The 15,642-nt window shown below is 33.2% G+C and overlaps 1 long non-coding RNA gene across 1 annotated transcript; it reads left to right on the forward strand.

Annotated features, from left to right (window-relative positions):
• Window positions 1–3,818: 3,818 nt before the first annotated feature.
• Window positions 3,819–8,813, forward strand: LOC126765478 (uncharacterized). Its single transcript, XR_007668446.1, has 2 exons — window positions 3,819–6,828; window positions 7,560–8,813. It is a non-coding gene; the product is annotated as an uncharacterized LOC126765478 (long non-coding RNA).
• The last annotated feature ends 6,829 nt before the right edge of the window (window positions 8,814–15,642 follow it).

Raw genomic sequence — 15,642 nt, forward strand, 5'->3', positions numbered from 1 at the left:
TTTGTTTGTTTAAATAAATACACTGTTTGGGTACTTGGATTCACTGCCACTTCGAAAGACGGACACTGACGCTGCGTGACGTTTGCTCGGTGCGAGATCGACGTAAAAAAAAGGGGCCGATCCCTGGAGCGGTCGCTTTTGATGGTTTAATAGTGTAGAGTTATGGTGTGATGTTTGCATGTGTGGTATATTCGTGTGTAATAGTGTGTGGTGTCTTCATGTGGAATGTCTGCATGTGTGGTGTCTTCATTTGTGGATCGCGTTAGTGTGGTGTGTTGTCGTGTGGTTGTTCAGTGTCGGATGTATAGAGGGGAGAGCTAACTCATCTAGCCAACCATAAACTATAATATCTGTAGTTGCGTTAGAAATTTTGATTGGTTATTTATGAACGCACATTCAGATTGCATTTACATCGAGACCCCTCTGTCTCTCATCATCGGCAAATTTTTTTTGGTGTCACTCTGTGCGTTCATACGAGGGAAAATAGTTCAGATACTCGAGTAGAGTTTTTCTGCCTTCGTTTTCGCGAATGTTTGCGCGGTTCGTTAGTCCCACATTAGGCTTAAAAATAATTACCATGAATGTGGTAGAAGATTATCTAAGTTAACTACGCGTTTATTTACTTGCGGCAATTGGTAAAATAAATTTCCGCCAATGCATCAGCAATATTTTCGCCGCTAAACAGAAAATTCTTCAAAGGTAACACTTAGGCCATGCGAGTTACATACTTATATAATTCCACAAACAACAATATGTAATGAAAACCCCAACGTAGACGAAATCATATGAAAATACTTAAATCAACCTAACAACATAACAGTGTAAAACATGTTGGTTTGATTTAAATTGACACTCACATAAATATGTATAACGAAAATGCAAGTGTCGTTGCTTCATAAAAATTAAACAACGATACTTGCAATGTAAACAATTTGTATTTAAACATTATGGCTTAAATTTCATGTTACCGAACGTTATTACTTTTACTTTCATAAGCAAAAGTCAAAGTAATATCCAATTACGTAGGAACATTTGTACGTCCACTTAAAAAAGGTCCTTAAGCCACATAAATGTCAATGCACCGAATTTAATACTTGGAAAAGTATTAAAAGATTACATATATGATTTTGTTTACATTTGCTTATTTTGATCAATATTGAAGGTTTCATTTTAAGAACGAAACTATTGTAAAATTAGTCTCAAGATTCATTTGAATAAAGGAAGACGTAACAGCTTAAGCTTGTTTTTTAGCTCAACCTTATTTCATTTCTGGCGCAGTCTGTAATAAAAGTTTACCTATCGCGAAAGTGAATAATATAATAAACTGTTCAAGTGAAATTTAAATAAAATCAAATTAAATTAAATTAAAATAAAACGTTGAAATGAGTGACATTAAAAACGCAGACGCAGTGTTTCAAAGTTGTGAGAAAATATAAAATAATAAACTGTTCAAGTGAAATTTAAATAAAATCAAATTAAATTAAATTAAAATTTTATTATTATTATTATTATTGATTAGAGTAATATGAAATATTAAACTAACTTGAAGAAATACACACTATCTACCAGGGTCTACGGTGCGAGAATTAAAATAAAGCTTAAAAATAAGTGACATTAAAAACGCCGACGCAGTGATTCAAAGTTGTGAGAAAATATAAAAAAAAAACTATTTGTGGAAATCAATACACGGATAAAATAAAACATGAGCCGCTTCGACGCCAACAGGAACCTTGACGAAAGGGAAGGACAAAACAGTCAACAACAACAAATGGAACAAATGGCAAATGTCTTTAGGCAACAAGAGGAAGCAATTAACCAAATGAGGCTTCAATTCGAGAACGAGATGCAGACACAATCATTATTAAACACGCTGTTATAACAATTTAGACAGCTGAGGTGTTTGGACGAGGGGCATAATATAATGGCGTTTATAAAATCAGTGGAAGCCATTATCAACTTATGCCCATAAAACAACCAACAATTGATGAACCTGGCGATGACAATAATAGCTAACGAAAAAATCCTGGCAGATGCAGGAAGACTAGAGAGAACTAGGAGACAACCCAACATGGCAAGAAAATAAAACTAAATTATTTCAACAAGGAAGACCAAAGACAACATATGGCGACATCTTTAACAAATGCAGAAATATAAAAAAGTAATTTAAGATAATTATTTGGTTATTTTCAAAAGGGTAAATTTGAGATAAATTTAATCTATTTATTTGATGAGGATAAGCCTTATATTTATAAGCCAGATAGAGTAAACAGAGATTTAGTTAGCTTATTAATTGAAAAAAAAAACTGATGTACCTATGAGATCACATTTAAATGAAAACTGTTCGCTTAACGATATTATAAATAAATATTCTAAAATTAAAGCTTTAGATGACACTAGAACTATACATATTACACACAGAAAAAACCTAAACAAACAAAATTTTACTATGAATAAAACGCAATATTTTCACACTAATCAAAACACTACCAGTAACAGTGTTATAAAGAATACTATTTTCAAAGAATACGAATATTTATTAATTAAGTTTTCCAAAGAATTGTTTGTCCAAGTGCATTTTCGCTAACGAAAATGCAACAGTTAATAAAACGTACCACTAATTCCACTAACGAAAATGCAACAGTCAACAACTCCGAAGAATTTTAATAATTTGTATTTATTGTTCATTCAAGTGCATTTCCGCTAACGAAAATGCAACAGTTAACAAAATGTATAATAACTTTATTAACTGTATTACTTTGCAAAATGCACAAGACACATTTCCTAAGAATTTTTACGCAAGCATTTATTTTTAAGTTATTGTAAGAAAGCAAAATATTAGTATTTAAGAAAGCACAAAATAAAACGGAATGCTGATTATCGATTAAACCTTCAACTCAGTTGTTTAATTTGTCGTTTTTCATCACTTTGGTGAAAAAAGTGGCGCAGTCGGTAGGATACCCGTGAATCCTTGTGTGTAAAAATTTAAAATCAAGTTACATAAGAAAGGATATTGAATATTTCTATATTCGAAACGGGTAGAAAAAAAAAAGAACAACGAATCCTTTAAAACATACAAAATATTTTTGCGAAAACGTTTAGTGAAAGTGACATTTGAACTTCATAAGATTGAAGAACGAATCTTCTAAGCATACAATATAATTTTTGCGAAAAAGTTTAGCGAGAGTAACATTTGAACTTCATAAGATTGAAGAACGAATCCTTTAAAACATACAAATTTTTCGAAAATAATACAATTTTACTTTTATCGATGATAATTTCAGACAACAACCGAAATATAAAGATATACCCATATTAACAACTCATCAGAAACCAACTGCACATCCTAATCAACTTTAAACTCAACATAGTGACAATATTTTTTCCATCCTTGGAAACACATCCAGATCAACTTCAAACCCAACACAGAGCCAGGCAGACAGCAATATAATATTCAACAACAACATCACAAAGTGAGAATCCGATTAACTATATTATATATTATTATTATTATTATTAACTGTATGTAACTGATACAATTAGCAAAGAGTAAGAAATTGAAAGAAAATTAAAATATACGTCTGGAAAACAAGAAATCAAAAAGTTGCAAGAGTTCCTACATAAAGTAACCTTGATAAAAACCCAAGCAAAGAAACATTATTTAAAACATATTATTAGAGAGAATTTCTTTTTTCTTCCTGACGAACTGTCCCAACTAGTTTTTTCGGACTTAATAAAATCAAAGCTAAAAGGAAGAGCAAGACAGGCAATAGAAATAAACTGCCACGCGACCTCATGGACAGAGATTAAAAATATACTACAGAATAATTTCGGGGATAGACGTTCTTGCGAAGAACTCTTTGACGAATTACGAAGCGTGACCTTTAGAACAAACACTTTAGATTTTTACAACGACATGAAAACCAGGTTACACAGGTTAAATAACAAATTAGTAACCATTTTAGGAGAAACCGAAGCAACTAGAGAGAGTGCGATGAACAACAAGCGCACTGCCCTCAATATCTTTAAAAACAAACTTCCTGAACCAATGAAATCAATCCTTTTCTGTAGGAACCCAGAAGACTTGGAAAATGCTATGGACATACTGTTCCAAGCCGGGTACGCACATACAGGGAACAATAACGTGAACAACAGCACAGAATTTAAAACTCATTCAAGTAATAGGAATACTGACTATAGAAACAATACACAATACAATAAAAAAGACAGTAGGAATAGAACACAATACGGGAATTCCCAACAACTACTCAACAGAAGGAATTTCCAACCAATGCCCCAAAATAACGGAAGAAATTACCAACAATCCCAGCCATACCAACAAGCAAACCCACAAAACCCTTCCTTCCAGAGACCAAATTTCAGAAACCAACCGGAACCTATGGACATAGGAAAAATAGAAGTGGCTGAAAATTTTCAGGAATCAGCCTCAAGAATAAATTACCATTTATAATAATAAAAACAAAGATAGGTTTTATAAGACTTATAATAGACACAGGGACCCCAAAGGAATTCATCCAACTAGCCCACTTTTAATTAAAACTCTCCAACATCGAATTTACGTTGACAAAAAGGCAATAGTACCCATGTTTGAAGAATTTAGCGACATTGGAACTAATAAACCAATAGAGTTTTATATAATAAAATTTCATAACTTTTTTGACGCTCTAATAGGTAACGATATATTGAGTCCACTAAATGCCTGTATCGATTATAAAAAGAACGAAAAAAAGATCGGTAACAAGACACTCCCTATGCACTTCGAAAACGAAAACTTAAATGAAAGAAAGATAGTAGTACCAGATGACTCTGACCTAGTATATTATAAGGAAGAAAACAGCGGAAACATTGTAAGAGAGGGAATTTTAAATGTAAGAAATCAAGAAGCAAAGATAAACTTACTATCTGAAACCAATCGGGTGACTACGCAAAAAGTAGATCACGAAAATTTTAACATAATCGAAAATAAAGAATCTAAACCATTGGCTGACCAAATTAGAATAGGGCACTTGAACCCCGAGGAAAGGTCACAATTGTTGCAAATAATAAAAGAATATCGTAATATTTTTTACCAGGAAAATGAAGGACTTTCATTTACTTCAGCAATAAAACATAGAATTAAAACTACAAACAACATACCTATATTTTCTAAGTCATATAGGTACCCATACGTACATAAGGAAGAAGTCACAGATCAAATCCAAGAAATGTTAAAACACGGGATAATTAGGAATAGCAATTCTCCCTACTCAGCCCCAATTTGGATCGTGCCAAAGAAGGCCGATGCCAGCGGGAAACCAAAGTGGAGACTTGTAATCGACTATCGTAAACTGAACGAAGTAACGATCGATGACAAGTTTCCCATCCCGAACATAAACGAGATTCTTGAAAAACTGGGAAGAAGCCAGTACTTCACCACACTCGATCTGGCGAAGGGTCTCAACCAAATCGAGATAGAGGAAGTAGACATCCACACATTCACTTAGACTTATATTCGCAAGATTACAGGAGGCAAATTTAAAAGTCCAGCTAGATAAATCAGAATTTCTAAAAAAGGAAACAGAGTTCCTTGGGCACATAATTACAACGGAAGGAGTCAAGCGCAATCCTAAAAAGATAGAATGCGTTGTTAACTTCCCAATACCCAAAACAGCAAAACAGATCAAGCAATTCTTAGGGCTCACAGGCTACTACAGGAAGTTCATAAAGGACTACTCGGCTATAGCTAAACCAATGACTAGGTGCTTAAAGAAAGAATCACAGATAAATATAAATGATTCGGACTACGAAAAAAGTTTTAACACCCTCAAGACCCTACTAACACATGATCCAATATTAACATACCCAGACTTTTCTAAAACATTTACATTGACAACGGACGCGAGTAATTACGCTTTGGGAGCGGTACTTTCGCAAGATAATCATCCAATATGCTACGCCAGTCGCACCCTTAATACGCATGAAACAAATTATAGCACAATAGAGAAGGAATTATTGGCAATCGTATGGGCTACAAAATATTTTAGGCCATACCTTTTTGGTCGTAAGTTTATAATAGAGACAGATCACAAGCCACTGACATGGCTCTTTTCTATAAAGGAACCAAATTCAAAACTTGTTAGGTGAAGATTAAGATTATCTGAATACGATTATGATATTAGGTACAAGAAAGGAATAAAGAATAATAATGCCGACGCTTTGTCAAGGATTGAAATTGAACCCAGCATTAATACACTAGAGTGCGACACGGGAACGATAAAAAGTACTACTTCACCAATTAATATGTTTAAAAATCAAGTAGTTATAATAAAAACTACCTCTGGATCATTAAGAATAAAAAATAAATCTGTTTTTAAAAATAAAAGAAGAATAATTTCTATGAAGGAAATGGACAGGGAAACAGCAATTACAATACTAAAGAATCATTTTAATCCAACACAACTGAATGCTATTTTTATCGAAGACGAATTTTATACTATGTTTACGAAGAACTATTTTAAAATAACCCAAATTTTAAAGTACTTAGATCTACACTCATGACGGAAGACATAGAAGACGAAAATCGATTAACTGAAATTATTAAAAACGAACATCTTGACAAAAACCATAGAGGAATTCAGGCAGTATATAAAGAATTAATTACGCGAATTTACAATCCTAAATTAAAACAAAGGATAACTCAGTTCATAAATAACTGTGAAATTTGTAACTTAGAAAAATACGATAGGAAACCCCCGAAGATCCCTTACAAAATTACAGAAACTCCATCCAAACCTCTGGAAACATTACATATAGACGTATTTTATACTTTAGGTAAGAAGCTTTTTATGACAGCAATTGATAAATTTTCGAAGTTCGCGTTAGCATTTCAAATAAACGGTAGGAGTTGGACAGAATTTAAAACCAAACTTTTGCTGATAATCAATACTTATGGGAAAATAAATAAAATTGTTGTGGATAATGAACTAGGCTTTAAAGCTATGTATACCGATGCAAGAATTTTTGAAAAAGGAGAACATAGATATTCACTATACTTCCAATAGTAACCATACGTCTAACGCCGACATTGAGAGACTACACAACACAATCAATGAGCACATACGCTTGTTAAGGCACGATAAAGAAAACAAAGACGAAAGTATAGAAGATAAAATGATAAGAATAATAGGTTTTTTATAATAATACAATACATAGCACGACCGGTATCAAACCGATTGTGTTTGTAAATGGCAAAGTACATGAAGATAGATACAAAGAAATTCATGATCTTATAAATTCAAAGAAAGAAAAGTACATTCAGAAGTTAAATGAAAACCGGAAGGATATAGAATTAGAAGGCAGACCAAATTACATTAGAGAGATAAGAGGGGGTAAAAATCTCAGAAAATACAGGAAAATTAATGCTGAAAAAATAGATCATCATCTACAGATAACAGAAACTGGACATAAATATTATAAAGCTCACGTTAGACCTAAGAAGAAATACCAAGACAAGAGTAACCCCAAAATCAAAGCTACAATTAAATAAATCTAATTTTTTTTAGATGATTAAATGGATCATAATGATGGCAACACTTACCCCAACATTCAAGACTCAAACCATCGACCTACAGGACGTATCGAACAATAATGGATACATACCGATAAAAACAGGAGAGACTAAAACTGTAGAACACTACATAAAAGTGCTACACATAATAAACACCACAGAATACGAACGAACTATGGAAATAATCAAAACCAACATTGACATCCTAAAGATATCCAGCAGCGAATCAAAAAAATTAATAAATACAATAAATATTTATGCTATTAAGAGCAAAAATAGAAAACCTTAACCCACATTTCCGAAGGAAACGGGCTCTCTTAAACATTATAGGAAAGGGTCTAAAAATTATTACAGGTACAATGGACAGTGACGATGAAGAACAAATAACTAAAACTCTTAAATTACTACATACGAACGATGAAAACTTAACTAACGAAATGAACAAACTAACCTATATAAACAATGTCATGAACTCCCAAATCCAGAATATAACTAACCACATAAACTATCAGCAAAACATTATCGGGGACTACTTAAACAAAGTCAAGAATATTATAGGGAATAAAATTTCAACCATAGAGGACGAGATAACATTTATAGAGCACATATACCAGATCAACAACATCTCACTCCTACGGCATCACGTAGACGACATAGGACAGATTATTTTCTCCGGGAAACTGGGAATCATCCCCACAGATATTCTCAGCCAAACCGAACTCGAATTAATCACAGACTTCGACAGTTATACTAATATTAAAGTAGCCATAGCACTTCACGAAGGTAATATTATAAATAATTCTCTCTATACCACAATATTCGCAAGATTCACTATCCATGGTGACATTCGTACCCATTCCTGACAAAAATAATAAATCCATAAAGGTTATCCACTCTGATGTTCTCATTGATTCAGAAAGCAATATTTATAGCACATATATTAAAGATAATCTAAAAAGAAACAAACAAAATACTAAACTTTGAAGAAGCTAATTGCAAAATGCAAACATTAAATACACAAGAGATAAGCGAAATAATTCCTGGAGTACTAATTCTTAAACATTTTAACAGCACAATATCCCATAACTGCAACAAAGCTAAATTAAACATTTCAGGAAATTACTTAATCAAATTCGAAAATTGTGAAATAAACGCGTTAAACAAGACTTTTACAAATGTCAAATTAAAATACAAGACAAGTTTATTCTACCTAATATCATTACAAAAATTAAAGACAATAGTAATACAACACTAGCAGACATAAAAATTGAATCTTTATATCTGAAGCAAATAGAATAGGAAGAAACAAAAAATATACATATACAGATAAGAACTAAAAATGTTTTGGTAAACTAATTATTATATCAATATGTATCTTAATTATTTTTATATACCTCTTTACGAATACAAAAACATATATTCCAAATGTACAATTATAAAATGAAACTACTATAAACAATCCGGCAAAGATAATATAATTTCGTCGGAGCCTCAAACTAACGGTGGGGGTGTTATAAAGAATACTATTGTTTGTCCAAGTGCATTTTCGCTAACGAAAATGCAACAGTTAATAAAATGTACCACTAATTCCACTAACGAAAATGCAACAGTCAACATCTCCGAAGAATTTTAATAATTTGTATTTATTGTTCATTCAAGTGCATTTCCGCTAACGAAAATGCAACAGTTAACAAAATGTATAATAACTTTATTAACTGTATTACTTTGCAAAATGCACAAGACACATTTCCTAAGAATTTTTACGCAAGCATTTATTTTTAAGTTATTGCAAGAAAGCAAAATATTAGTATTTAAGAAAGCACAAAATAAAACGGAATGCTGATTATCGATTAAACCTTCAACTCAGTTGTTTAATTTGTCGTTTTTCATCACTTTGGTGAAAAAAGTTAACAGCTCAGTTACACGAATTAAACCAAATACCAATATGTATAACCGAAATTATCAAAACACACAAAATACTAATACACGACAAAATGAACAGTATTCACACGATTTTACACAAAATTACGGCAGAGGAAATAGTAGCAATAATACCAGATTTTCGCGTAGAAGCACTAACAAAAATAATACCACACTAACGCCTGAACCAATCGAAATAGGTGTACTCGAGGGAAACGAAGTAAATTTTTTAATAACGCCTCTAGAACAAAACACCCCATAATAAACATAACGATAGGAAAAACTAAAATTAGTTGCCTTATAGATACAGGATAAACTACAACCATATTAAAAGAAGGGATATTATCGGAAAATTATCCCAAAATAACAATGAAATATGCTATAAAATACAAAACTTTAAACGGGGTAAATCAAATAAAAGGATGCTTTGGCACCTTTCAGTGGAAACTATCGAACTTTTCAAACACAATATTTTCAGGTATAATAGGCCAAAATTTCTTAAAACCTTTACAAGCAAAAATTAATTGTGCGGAAAACAATGTTGAAATTTTAAAAAGTAATGAAATTTATTTCGAAGAATTTAATTATTCCCAATCCATAAAGAATGTTTGCAATTTAGAGCATACCAAACAAAATTATCTAAAAGATAAATTAAATTTTTCCCATTTGAATAAAGAAGAACATCAAGCAACCTTAAGGCTACTCAATGACTTTGAAAACCTTTTCTTTAAAGAAGGAGATAAACTATCATGCACCAATGAGGTACAGCATGAAGTTATAATAACAAATTGTAAGACTTTATACTCCAAAATTTATAGATATCCTCAAATTCATGAAGAAGAGATAAAATGCCAAATAGAAGAAATGCTACAACAAAAAATATTTAAAGAAAGCAATTCACCCTACAATAGTCCCTTATGGATTGTAGAGAAAATAGTAGACAATTCCGGGAAAAAGAAATATAGAATTGTCATCGACTACAGAAAATTAAACGAATTTACCGTAGATGACAAATTTCTAATTCCAAACTTAAATTCAATCCTAGACAAACTAGGTAGATCACAGTACTTCATCACCTTGGATTTAGCCAAAGGTTTTCACCAAATCTCAGTTAGAGAGGAAGACAAAAAAAATCGCCTTCTCAACACCATTTGGGCATTACGAATTTATTCGAATGCCATTTGCATTAAAAAATGCTACATCAACTTTTCAAAGATTGATGAATAGAGTCCTTAACGAACATATTAATAAAATATGAGTCATATATATGGACGATATTTTAGTATTTGGCACTTCTTTAGAAGAGCACTTAACTAACTTAAAGCAAATATTCGAAGCCCTAAGGCTAGCAAAGTTAAAAATACAAGTGTACAAATGTGAATTTCTCAAGAAAGAAACTCAATTTTTGGGCCACATTTTAACATTAGAAGGAATTAAGCCAAATCCAGCCAAAGTTAAAATCATACAAAACCTAAAGATACCTAATACCACAAAAAGAATAAAATCATTTTTAGGAATGACAGGATTTTATAGGAAATTTATTAAGGATTATGCAAAAATTGCACATCCTATGACGCAATATCTAAAACAAGGACAAACAATAAATATATACAACCCACAATTTATTGCAGCGTTTGAAAAATTAAAGGATATAGTTACAAATTCACCTATATTACGATATCCTAATTTTAATAAACAATTTAGGTTTTATTAACTTAATTTAATTTTAATAAACAGTTCTGTCTCAAGATGGTCACCCCATTGCATATGCATCAAGAACACTAAATAATCATGAAACAAATTATGCTACTATCGAAAAAGAACTCTTAGCAATAGTATGGGCCGTGAAATATTTTAGGCCTTATGTCTTTGGTAGGCAATTTGATTTGGAATGCGACCACCAACCAAAATACTCCGGGAAGGACATAAGTCCAAGACTTCAAAGATGGTTAGTGAATATGGGCGAATATAATTTTTCCATAGAATACATTAAAAGGAAAAACAATTATATAGCAGACTTTTTGAGCAGAATAAGAAATGACGAAATTATTTCCCACATAGAAATTTTCCAAGGGGATGAAGATAGCAACATGTCAGTAGAAGCAGAAACTGTCCATTCACAAGAAGAAAATACAGGATTTGAAATTCCAATATTAGATACAATTGTTAACAGGTTTAAAATGCAAATAATAATAATAAAGGAGAAACAAACCGCCGTCGAATCTATATTCTACTAGCGTTACCCGGCGCGCTTCTCTACGCAAAAAATTGATTGCTTAAAAGATGATTTCTTAACACAATAATGAAAAAGAAAAGCAATGTTCAATTTAATACAATTGTATACACAACATTTTTTGTTTTATTTTGTGGTGCATAAATAAACAAATTTTTCGTGGCTCCAACTCTCGAATGCAACGTACAGTTGACCGTGAGAAAAGCAAGCTTCCTCTAAATTAACTCCACACACCTGGAGCGTTTGCCCTTGAGCTTTGTTGACGGTCATAGCAAAAGATAGCCGAACAGTAAATTGAAGACGTTTAAATTCGAATGGCATGTCCGTTGGTATTAATGGGATGCGCGGTATTAGTACAATTTCACCTTTTGCTTTGCCAGTGAGAATTGTTGCTTGAATTAAATTTGGCATCAATTTCTTCACTGAAAGTCTCGTCCCATTACAAAGTTTCGGTGCATTAAGATTTCGAAGAAGTATAATCGATGAACCAACTTTCAACTTCAAATTATGCGGTGGCATGCCTGGTGGTTCCAAAGAATTTAAAAATTCAACCGGATAATTGACTGCGTCTTCATCATTCATAGCAGTATCAAAGGATTTATACGTTTCCGAATTACCTGACAATTTTTCCTGGATGTGGAAATTGATTTCATTGACATTGACATTTTTTGGTGCTAAAATTGCACGTTCTCATAACCAATCATGGTTATTATAATTTTGAGCAATATTTGGAAAAACGCGATCAATGAGTTCTTCTTTTGATGATACAATTATTGAAAAATTATTCGGTAACGTGATAAACCCATTTTGATCACTTGCCATTTACATATTGTGGAGTATACGTTTGTACGAACGCACGCAATTCATTACGATCGAATTGCAGTTCGCGTTGCAATTCTCGTTCAAATAAATCATGCATTGGACGATTTGGTGGAGTCAATCCTAATTGCCCTAATGCCTTATTTGCAATCGTAAGGCACAAATCTTCGATCATTATCAAGGCTTCATTATACATTTCCAATGTCAGCAGCAATGCAGGATCATTGGAACGATGTCGAAGTCGAATCAAAATGTCTTCAGCCATGAAATCTTTGTATTTATTCCACAATTCCAGTGGATTTGATGGAAAACATGTTGATATTATGATCACAAATAACATACGAGTTTGAATTGGTGGAGAAACAATTGATGCATCACGAAGCGTAGCATCCCAATGCGTATCATCTTCCAGCAAATGCAAGTGTTGACATGCTTCACGGTATGTTGCGCACAATTGACCAGTAACAGTTCGTAAATGTTGGAATGATTGAGGTCCATGTACGTTCACCAACAAAATTCGCAAGTAAAAACATTCAACATTAGCTGGACTAACTGTAAAAATGCGTCCCAAAGCATCTGTTCGAAAAATACCTGGATAACCATCAACAGGTGTGCCTTGTTTGCGATGTTGAAATTTTTTTGTTGATGCATTCCATGTGAAATAGTGAGACACTTCCGAATATAGCAAAGTCCTGGAAAATTCATCAGTTTCACATAACTGGAAATAAGCTGTCAGTGTAGTTACTGGTGGCTCTACTACTCTTTGTTCGGCTTTTGCAGCAGTGTAGTAAACACGTTGGTCGTTTTCAAGATGAACTGCCAAATGTACAACAACCGGATGTCTGTCATGAATTGGAAACGATAAAATACGCCATACAGCTTCATTCGTACTAATATAGCGCCCCATTTGGTACTGCAAAATTTCGTCATGATTATTCTCAGGAGCCACTCCAAAAACAGCCATATTGCTGCCCTTATTCACATACTTGCAAATATATTTGATTGATTTTACAGAATTGCAATATTCTACATTGTTGTGAGCGTTGAACATTTTTGACAGCATCGGTGAGTACGGAACTATCCACCGGTTATCGATTTCAACATCTTGATTTTTAATTTTAATTACAGTTGATTTACCGTTGTCTTCAGTTGATCGTCGACGATACTGTGATACTGATATCCATCATCTCCTGTAATTGTTTCAGCAATCAATTGCTTTGGAAAACGTTTCGAACATTTACCATCAATCATACAAAGTAGATTTCGATTAATATCACCACAGAGACCGTGAATCATATTTTTCGTGACAACTTCGAATAATCCTGGCGATGGTTTGATCTGGAATTTCGGCCGATATGACGGTATCAATCATATCATGGGTTATTTTGTTTACGCACCAAATCAAAATATGTGCCTGAGGTAAGCCTCTTTTTTGCCACTCTATGGTATACATAAAGCACCGCACTTCTCCAAATACACGGAGTTTGACAATCAGATCCATTAATTTTTTCAATTTTTGTTGGAATACACGGGCAGTTATGTCATGCCGATCTTTTGGCACCTGACCATCAAGTAAACAATCAGACACATCGACCCACTTCGGGTTGCACGTAAATGTTATGAATAGATCCGGTCGTCCATAATTTCGTACATGTTCATGCATATGACGTGGGCTACCAACATATGATTATGGTAAAATTGTTAAACGGCCGATATCATTCACATTTACATCATTGATTATTGCGTCACGCAAATATATGTATTCCTCTGATCTTAATCGGGCTTGATTGTAACGGATGAAATTTAATCGCTCACTTTCAATTTTGGCGTACATATCGATGATATATTGATGCGAAAGTTGATTGCATCGCAAAATAAAATTTGTTTCTGAGGGCGAATCATCAATCGGTACGAATAAAAATTCATCGCACTGACTTTTTCTGTTGATTCTTGACCTGTATTGCAAAAATTAATTAGCGAATGAAAATGATTTATAAATCATATTTAGCACATTCGCGTAAATTGCGGGAATTCCCGTCATTCATGTTTCCTTCAATAAAACAATTGCGGGAATTCCCGCGCTATTTGAATAGCTATTGATAGGCTTTTCTACCGTCAAAAATGGTTCACTTCTTATCACTTCACATTTTTAGTGTTGGTAAAGTCGTGAACTACCATCCCTAACAGGCCAACCGCAATTCAAACAAATTTAATTTGGGGAATCCCCATTCAAGGTTAACGTGCCAGTCATTTGGGGTTTGTTGAGGGGAAGTTTCAATAAAACGAAATGCGGGAAATCCCGACAAAAGTGCATAGGAAATTCATGTGGTAATGGCGGGAATTCCCTAATTTGTTCAGACTATTTAAAAAAATTAACCTGTAGAAAAAAAGCGGGAATTCCCGCTCTTCAATTTTGTATGGAAAAATTAAGTGATTATCTGGCAGCCACCCGCTAAATTCAAATGAACGCGAACGTGTTAAACAAAATAAAATGTATATGTACCAGTTGTTGGATTTATCATTGGTATGTTGATGTGATAGCCATCGTCCCCTCTCCAAAACAAAATGGGGTATTGCAATGCATCATAACAGCGATGGAGTTCTGAAATACGTTGTAAATTCTCATTTCTACGATACAAAACAATGTCTCGTGACTGAAACTGTTCGCCAACCACAACAATGGCTACTTCATCAATCGTTGGTGCATTGAATCGTCTGGTGTGCTCCCCAATTGGTGTTTTATCGGCTTTTATTATGATTTTGTGGCCATCGGAGGGCATCCGTTCGAGTGCCACTTTAAACAATTTCACCAAATCATTGTGTTGATGAAAAAATGTTTGCAATTCATTCACGATTGATCTTCTCGTATTCGTCGAAATTGCACAGCGCTTATTTAATTCACGATTCTCACCATCAATGAAATATATTTGCAAAAATTTATGATCATCATCTGGGAATGGTAGCAAAGACCCAGCCTTATGGTATAATTGACCTTGAATCGGTAACGGTCGAGAAATATATATAGATGATAACGGATCTTAATTTCTAAAAACATCGAACACAGGGACGGCACATAAATTAAAAATGATATTGCTAATTCCACACG

The sequence above is a fragment of the Bactrocera neohumeralis genome, unplaced genomic scaffold (assembly GCF_024586455.1).
Source record: "Bactrocera neohumeralis isolate Rockhampton unplaced genomic scaffold, APGP_CSIRO_Bneo_wtdbg2-racon-allhic-juicebox.fasta_v2 cluster10, whole genome shotgun sequence".
NCBI classification, from domain to species: Eukaryota; Metazoa; Arthropoda; class Insecta; order Diptera; family Tephritidae; genus Bactrocera; species Bactrocera neohumeralis.